Below are 9,289 nucleotides of genomic sequence, written 5' to 3'. Positions count from 1 at the left end.
AAGGGGCTGGAGAGAGAAAGATTGTGTTTCAGAAGAAAACTATAGTATTAATTTCACCTCTGATTCCCAGTTGGCCATGAGGCCACCATCATATGGAGCTACCCAAAATGTCCCTTTGTAGCATTGTGAAAGGCAAATACCTTGGGTCCCTTCAAGGTTGTAACTACTCAGGGCAAATCTGCTTTCCATTATATTCAAAGTCATCCTTCTGGTCACTGAATTAGATGCATATCTAATTGCCTCTTTTGGAAAGGCTTATCAGAAACTCAAAAGAATACAACCATTTGTCTCTCACCTACCTGTAACATGGAAGCCCCCTCCCTTCTTGGAGTTGTCCCCGCCTTTCTGGATGGAACCAATGTACTTATTACATATATTGACCGATGTCTTATTTCTCCCTGACATGTATAAAACCAGGCTGTGCCCCAAAAACCTTGGGCACATGTCATCAGGACCTCCTGAGGCTGTGTCATGGGTGTGCATCCTTAACTTTGGCAAATATACCTCCTTGAACTTGAAAAGTTTTAAAGTGTGTCTTATCTGAGTTCCTTTCTTAGGCAGCCCACCATTAGGCCTCCCGGGTAGTGTCAAGGAACTAAAATGTAACTGGATTACTCCATTTGGATAATGAAATGCCAGACCCCTCACCCATCATGCATGCGTAACTGACCACCTGCTTCCTGTTGACCAAATCATCCTCCTTACACCTCCATAATTTCTGTTTTTCTGCATGTATTCATATTTTTTGCTTGCTATATAAACCTTTGACTTTAGTTGGTACGATGGATTTGAGACTGAGCTCCTATCTTGTTGGCTGCAGCACCTGATTAAAGCTTCTTCCCTATCAATATTTGTTGTTTTAGTAAATGGCTTCCTTCACTGAGCAGCAGGACCTAGACTGAACCCCTGGCATTTTGGTAATATTAATCCTTGATATGGTTTGGCTCTGTCCCTATCCAAATGTTGTCTTGAATTATATATAGTTCCCATAATCCCCACATGTTGTAGGAGTGGCCTAGTGGGAGGTAATTGAATCATGGGGGCAGTTACCTGCATGCTGCTGTTCTCATGATAGTGAGTGTGTTCTCATGAGATCTGATGAATTTATAGGGGACTTTTCCCCACTTGGAACTTCTCCTTACTGCTGCCATGTAAAGAATGATGTGTTTGCTTTCCCTTCCACCATAATTGTAAGTTTCCTGAGGCCTCCCTAGCCATTTTGAAATGTGAGTCAGGAAAGCCTCTTTTCTTTAAATTACCCAGTCTCGGGTGTGTCTTTATTAGCAACATGAGAATGGACCAATACAATCCTCAGTGGAAAAGCTGTTTTAGATGTGGACAAAGAGGATTTTACAAGAGTGTGCTAATGTTTTTCAAAATGTGCTTGGTGTTGGAGAAAACTATTGATATCTGACCCCTAAAAATCAGTTCCTAGGAGTTGGGCCCAGAAATTTCCATCTGTTTTTAAAAACAGATGTTTCTCTGGAATTTTAAGAACTATAGCTGTTTTCTGAAATATAAGTGGTCTGATTTGTATTTATCTGCTCCTTTATTATGCTAATTTTGTTTTTGTTTTGTTTTGTTTCTGTTTTTTTTTTTTTGAGATGGAGTCTTGCTCTGTTGCCCAGGCTGGAGTGCAGTGGCATGATCTCAATTCACTGCAGCCTCTGCCTGCTGGGTTCAAGTGATTCTGCTGCCTCGGCCTCCCAAGTAACTTAAACTACAGGCACATACCACTATGCCTGGCTAATTTTTGTATTTTTAGTAGAGTCAGGGTTTCTCCATGTTGGCCAACGTGGTCTCAAACTCCTGACCTCAGGTGATCCGCCTGCCTTGGCCTCCCAAATAATTTTTAAATAAGTGGTATTGCATTGGTCCACATAAATGTGAAGAAAGCAAGTAGTGTCTATAGAGCTTGTTCCTCAGCAAAGATACTTGGGAATACGAAGGTATACTTTTCTTTTTGCATTTGTCTTTGTTTGTGTTTTAAACCTGTGAATTATTTTGAATATACACACGGAGAATTACCCCACATATCCATCATTCAGCTTCTAAAACTGTTACAACATAGCCAGTCTTATTTCATGTATACTTTCCACCTATTTCATGATTCATTCATGATCCTCCCTTACCCTCACAGTTTTTTGAAGCAAATTTCTGAAATATCATTTCCTATAAAAATATTTTTATTGTGTATCTTTAAAAGACAGGAATCCTTTTTTAAGGGTGTAATTATATAATCATGTAAAAATGAACATTAACAAAAGCATTCAACTTCAACATATTAACAAGAATATGTATATATACAAAATATATATTTGTATGTGTATATCATAATATATATTTGTATGGGTATCTGTATTTACAAGCACATTAAGGGTTTATATATTTCTTTTTCTTTTTTTTTTTTTTTTTTGAGACGGAGTCTTGCTGTGTTGCCCGGGCTGGAGTGCAGTGGCCGGATCTCAGCTCACTGCAAGCTCCGCCTCCCAGGTTCACACCATTCTCCTGCCTCAGCCTCTGGAGTAGCTGGGACTACAGGCGCCGCCACCTCACCCGGCTAGTTTTTTTGTATTTTTAGTAGAGAGGGGGTTTCACCGTGTTAGCCAGGATGGTCTCGATCTGCTGACCTCGTGATCCGCCTGTCTCGGCCTCCCAAAGTGCTGGGATTACAGGCTTGAGCCACCGCGCCCGGCCGGGTTTATATATTTCGAAGTTACACTTTTTATAGTTATTCTTCTGAATCAGGATTAAAATAAATCTCTTATTTATAATTGTTTAAAATGCCTTTTAAGCCTTTTCTAATTTATCGATTTTCCACTCCACTTTTATCTCATACTTTTTATTTGATAAAAAAGTCACTTGTCCAGTAGAGTTTCTTGCTCTCTGAATTGTGTTCATCTATTCCCGTAAAACACTCCCCACCATCATGCCTTTATATGTTTCTCTAAGCCCCTAAATTTATTGCAAATAAGTGGTTAAATCTAGAGGATTGATTGTGCAAGACTGCTTTGGGGGAGTTAGGAAGCAAATTTCTTTATAGGTCTTATTGTGCATATTATAGGCAACATACCTAACTGCCTTCTAGTAGTCATTGATAATCATTGCTTTAGATTTATTTATTTATTAGGGATTGCAAAATGGTGGTATTCTTCTATTGTCTATCCTTAATTAATTAGTTGGAGTACACTTGTTTTCTGTATCTAACATTTTTATTTTAGGCTGTAAAACAAAAACAAGCCAGCAAGCAAACAACAATAAGAAAACACCACCACAAACCCTTGAAATAGACTTGTCAGATGTAAATATTTCTTTTCTAGAGAAGCAGAAGATAGGCCATCCTACTTTACTACTCCTTGCTCTCCACGAGTTTTTGATTCTGCTTTGGATAGTTTTTTTTTTTTTTCTTTTTTTTTTTTGAGACAGGATCTTACTCTGTCAGACAAAGTGGAGTGCAGTGGCATAATCATGGCTTACTGCAGCGTTGACCTCCTAGGCTCAGGTGATTGTCCTCAGCCTCCTAAGTAGCTGAGACTTCAGGTGTCCACCACCACACCTGGCTAATTTTTGTAGTTTTTGGTAAAGATGGGATTTCACCAGGGTAATCTTTGGTCAGGGTGGTCTCTAACTCCTGGCCTCAAGTGATATGCCTGTTTCACCCTCTTAAAGTGCTGGAATGCAGGTGTGAGCCACCATACCCAGCCTGGATAATTTTTCTCATCTCCATTTGTTTCCTCTTTATAATGCATTTCTTCACTTTCTTCATCATAATCATCATCATCTTCAACAGCTGCTCCAGTAAAGTATAACACTGATTTTGGGATTATAAATCATTTTCACAGTTTGCAGCAAATACAGCTTTAGAAGCATCATTCAGAACTGCATTCTCAGAACTTCAGGCAGGGCTGAAAAAAATTAAAAAAAGAGTTATCAGAAACTGTTTTATTCCCATCAGAAACTGTCCCACATTCCTTGTGTTTCTGCTTCTTAAAGGTTTTTATTCCTTTTTTCTCAGTCCATCTGGTACCCATAATTTCTGGCCTATCAAAAGAAAAATGATCAGAGTCATCTGGTTTTGACGTCATACTATATGTCTTTGTCAATACTTCATTTGTGAAATATTCAGGGTTCAAAGTGAAATTCTAAGACAAAACTCATAGGTTGGCTAGCATCTGAGAACTTCACTTTAATATCTTTGAAGTGCTTCAGAATAGGTTCATCATATTCCTAAACCACATCATTAAGCAAGTCCAAAATTTAGGAATTCCTTTGGGGTCTTTGTTTTCTTCATTCACTTTTATTTCATCTTCAACCCTGGCCTTTCTTTCAGCTTTGAATTTCAGCTGAAATTCTGTTTTATCTGCTTTCAATTCACATTTTTCTTCCATAGGTTCATGGATTGCATTAACAATATCAAATCACGTATCAAATAGAGGTTGAGAGGGAGTAGCATACTTCCTTTCAGGATCATAAACTTCCTCATAGAATTTGGCCTCTGTGCACATTTAAGTTGCAGGTTTTTGAGAATATTGACCCATCTGTTAACTACTCTAGGCAAGCGTTCAATGTATCCCATTGATCTTTCTACCAGACCATAAAGTCTTTCTCTAAAGCCTATAAGAATCTGAGGATTTTCCATCATCTGAACAAATCTGCTTTGATTTTTGTCTCTTCACCAGTTTCTTTTCTTTGCTTTTCTTTTTTTCTTGAAAAGGAGTTTCACTCTGTTGCCCAGGTTGGAATGCAATGGCACAATCTCAGCTCACTGCAATCTCTGCCTCCTGGGTTATAGCAATTCTCTGCCTCAGCCCCCCAACTAGCTGAGACTATAGGCATGCACCACCACACCTAATTTTTATATTTTTAGTAGAGACAGGGTTTCACCATGTTGGCCAGGCTAGTCTTGAATTTGTGATCCACCCCCCTTGTCCCAAAGAGCTGAGATTACAGGCATGAGGCACCACAGCCAGCCCCAAATCTTGTCCAAGATCAGACTCTTCTTTGTTGTCAATGTCTGCCACGTAAGAACTCTAAATACCTGACATGAAATCCCTCATTTCTGTTTTAGTTATTTTGGTGGATGAAAGTGGCATATTTGTGCATTCTCTGGAAATGTTATAACAAGGACACTCTGTGTAACTATTGTTACATTTTAACTCAAAAATTCTTTCTCAGAGTCTGGTCTGAGGGTCCCCAGACCGTTTCAAGGGGAATTTCAAAACTATTTCCAGGTTGGGTGCGGTGGCTCATGCCTGTAATCCCAGCACTTCGGGAGGCAGAGGCGGGCGGATCACAAGGAGATCGAGGCTATTCTGGCTAACACGGTAAAACCTTGTCTCTACTAAAACGACAAAAAAAATTGGCTGGGCGTGGTGGCAGGCACCTGTAGTTCCAGCTACTTGGGAGGCTGTAGCAGCAGAATGGAGTGACCCTGGGAAGTGGAGCTGGCAGTGAGCTGAGATAGCGCCACTGCACTCCAGCTTGGGCAACAAAGCGAGACTCCTCAAAACAACAAAAAACTATTTCCATGTAACTATAAGTACTGCCTTTTGCATTCTTATTTTTCCATAGGTGTACAGTGGAGTTTTCTGGAGGCTACATGACATGTGATAAGAAAACACACTGAAAAAGGGAATACATCTATAAAGAGAAAATTGCTTTCACTGTTTTTGGTTGGGAAAACCATTTGTAGCTAAACATGTTATTCTTTTCATAATCAGACATTCTTCTCATAAGTGTTGGTTCTGTACCATTCCTCAAAGGTGGTAATTTTTTGAAATACATTATTGTAGATTCATGATTTTGGATACATTGAATGGTTAAGTGCATTTCTATAAAGTGTTATTATGATATTCATTATTAGTCAGTACAAGCCTCTTCAAACTGGATCACAACGTTTTTTGACACACCCTAGAAATGATGTATTTTGCATGTGAGAAATAAGATGCATTTGAGTGACCAGAGGGTATTCTGGGCTGAAATGTGTCCTTCCCCAAATTATAACTCCAAGTACGTCCAACTGTGCCTGCATTTGCAGAGAGGTAATTGAGGTAAAATGAGGTCATGTGGGTGATCTCTAATCCAATACTAGGGTCCTTACAAGAGAGTCAGACATAGACATAGAGTGAAGATCAGGTGAAGACAGTGATAAGGCTGCCATCACTAAAAGGCCTTGGAATAAATCAAACCGGTCAATACTTTGACCTTGGACTTGGGGCTTCTGAAATTGTGAGAAAATGAATTTCTGTTGGTAAAACCACTCAGTGTGGTATTTTCTCATGGCTGCCATAGCAGCCTAATACACTTAGTTCTTTAAAACTTTTTGAGATTTTTTTAGATACGATGTCTTTAAATTTTGGTTCCATAAAGCTTTTTGAGACATTTTAGATAACATGCTTTTAAATTTTGGTATATGAATGAATTCTGTACTATTGAAGTGTCTCTGCTTTCTCAAAAACTACTATAATCTTTCTTTTGTAAATTCCTTCTTAGTAATGGAAAGAAAAATTTAATTTTTTTTCTTCATCTTCTTTTGGAAGAAGACATAAAGACCTTGTACTGTCTCTTGCTTATGGAATTGTAGCTACTTTATTAAAACCTTGATCTTTGTGAGCGGGTTACTTTCAAAGCTGAGACACAGTAGAAACTCTGAACAACAGATACATTTTATCAGTAATAAAAGCTTATTTGCTTTGCAGCCAGTTATTTTGTATTCACAATATACTTCTGAAATATTATCTCATCTTTGTCCTTGCATAAATTTTCCCTCTGTTGTGTCTCAGAAAATAAAAAGATGTAATATAGTTGACTTCATCTGTGGAATCATTTATAATCTTTCTTGGACTGTAATAAAGACTTTTCTTATATGACAACTACCATTAGACCATCCTTTCCTTGTCTCTTAACAAAAGTTAACATTATGAATGAAAAGTAGTGTCAAAAGCTGTTTAAACTTTCATTATCTAAACTACCTCTGATCTTTTAGATTAGGAAACATCTTTTTTTCCTTTATATTCCTTAGCTATTCTTTCTGAAGTGCTTTATATATTGGTAATTTTTGATAATAATGGGATTTTTGATTAGCATAGAAGTATTAACAATGTTTACCTTGTTTTTTGTGTTCTGACCATGCTGCTTACAGCTGAATGGATGACATGAGATCCCATTCTTGACATATCATAGCATTAAAAAATGAAGGCCTTTGGGAAATACTTGATTTACAGCTGTAATCCCAGTGCTTTGGGAGGCCATGGCTGTTACACTGAACTGGAGAGTTCAAGGCTGAGTGAACTGTGAAGGGGCTACTGCACTCCAGCCTGGGTGGCAGACCCAGGTGCCATCTCTAAAAACTTGAACTTTATCAGTATTTTGAAATTACGTTAATTATGTATGAAATTAGGCTAATTCTTCACTGAAAGACATTGTAAAAATACTTTTCTTTCCACAAAATACATTGTCTTAACTTGATGAAATTTTCTCAAACAAGACTTACATTCATTATTTATTTAAATATAGGATCTTGCTCTGTCATAAAGGCTGGAGTGTGGTGTCACAATCATAGCCCAACTGGGCTTAAGCCTCCCCACAGCTGGGACTACAGGCTTGTACCAAAACATCCAGCTCTTTTCAGTTTTTTTTGTACAGATGGATCTCCCTGTTTTCCAGGCTTGTCTCCAACTCTCAGTTGAGCACAAGCTTATTTTATCTCAGCCTTCCAAAGTGTTTTGGAATTACAGGGGTGAGCTGCCTCTCATTTATCATTTTTGAAACAAAATGTAACCACTTGAGAAAAAAGGTCAAACCAATGGTTTGAAAAGAGAATTGCTACCCAGCCCCTAATCTCATTATACCAACTATGTACCATTGGTTTTTCTTTTGTAAAGCATTTTATGAATTTTAGGTGTAAGGTAAGGACAAGATGGTTTCTATGAGTTTTGAAAATAAGTATGCTAGAAAACTGAAATACTTAGCCTCTACATTTAGAGGTTGCTGGCTCTGGCCCGCAGGCTGCAGTGCAGTGGCTTGATCACAGCTGTCGGCCTGTATCTTCTGGCCTCAAGCGATATTCCAGCCTTGGCCTCCCAAAGCGCTCAGAGGTGAGCCACTGCGATAGGCATATTTAACTTCTTAGTAGCAGCTTTCAAACACAGTCTGGGTCCCAAGTTTAATAGGAAGTTAGAGCGCATAGAAAAGTAATGAAAACACACATACACGCTTTTGGAGTTCATCAGTACTAGCTGTTTAATCAAATGCATTTTCCTCTCAGTCTCTAAAGGTTTTTTAAACTTTAAGAGGATAATTTTGTAAGAAAACAATCGCCAAACCAATTGTTAGTTTACACTTATTAAAGAATGTGCATAATTCATTGTCTATCAGAAAATTACACAAAACTGACATTTCAAGGATGCCAAAAGATGGAACATTGCAATAGAGAACGTATACTAGACATTACAAACTTTGGTCAAAACACCTACGTTAACATAAAAAAATTCAAATGGCTTAGTAATTGATTTAGGATAATCCTCCCCTCCTCTTGCCTGCACACGAACACTGGTTAAGTCCATTTACTTTTTTCTTTTAAATTTTAAATCGAACGCAGGAGACAGCGGGTGATGCTGTCTGTATATGTAGCTCTGTATCTGTTTTCCTCCTCAACCCTAGGAATGAAGAAAACACATTTACTGCGTGCGGAGGGTCTAAGGACATGCAAACAAAGAGAGCTGTCACCTTGACTAGGACTGGCGCCGAGAGGCAATAGGTCTCGGGGAGGCCTGGGGCAGGGTGTGGGAGATTAGGAATCCGAGGTCCACCGGGGATGGCAGGGGGTGGCCTGGCCCGGTGCGGGGCCGCTTGCCTGTACGCCACCGACTGAGGCGGTAGCGCGCGAGTAGTGGTGACGGCGGGCGGGAGAGCGGAGGAAAAGAATGTTGTGACGGAAACTCCGGCTGCCGGAGACCCCACTGCAGTGAGGTCACTGGACTCCCCAGTTTCGGGGCGTGACCGGCGGCGACCCTGGGCGCGGGGAGGCCCACCGGGCGGAGGGGGCCCAACTACCATCCCGCATTTTCCTGGGTCTCTCTCCCAGGCGGTGACGTGACGTGCTGACGGCGGGCCCGTGCCGGGGAGCTGGGCCGCTTTTTGTCAGCTCCGAGCTCGGCCCCTCCTCCCTCCCTCCGCCCGCCCTACCAGCCGGAGGCCAGCCCAGTGCTCCAGAGAAAGTCCGGCCTGCAGCACCTGCCGCTGTCGCCGGCGGCCCCCAAGTCCGTCGGGTGAGTCCCGCGTGCCCCCG

The 9,289-nt window shown here is 40.3% G+C and overlaps 1 pseudogene; it reads right to left on the bottom strand.

The window, feature by feature from the left end:
* Nucleotides 1-1,431: 1,431 nt before the first annotated feature.
* Nucleotides 1,432-4,642, bottom strand: LOC111535456 (annotated as a pseudogene).
* Between the last annotated feature and the right edge of the window lie 4,647 nt (nucleotides 4,643-9,289).

The sequence above is a fragment of the Piliocolobus tephrosceles genome, chromosome Y (genome assembly GCF_002776525.5).
Source record: "Piliocolobus tephrosceles isolate RC106 chromosome Y, ASM277652v3, whole genome shotgun sequence".
Taxonomy (NCBI): Eukaryota; Metazoa; Chordata; class Mammalia; order Primates; family Cercopithecidae; genus Piliocolobus; species Piliocolobus tephrosceles.
Note: the sequence above shows the minus strand (reverse complement) of the source record. Positions and strands in the feature narration are given on the sequence as shown.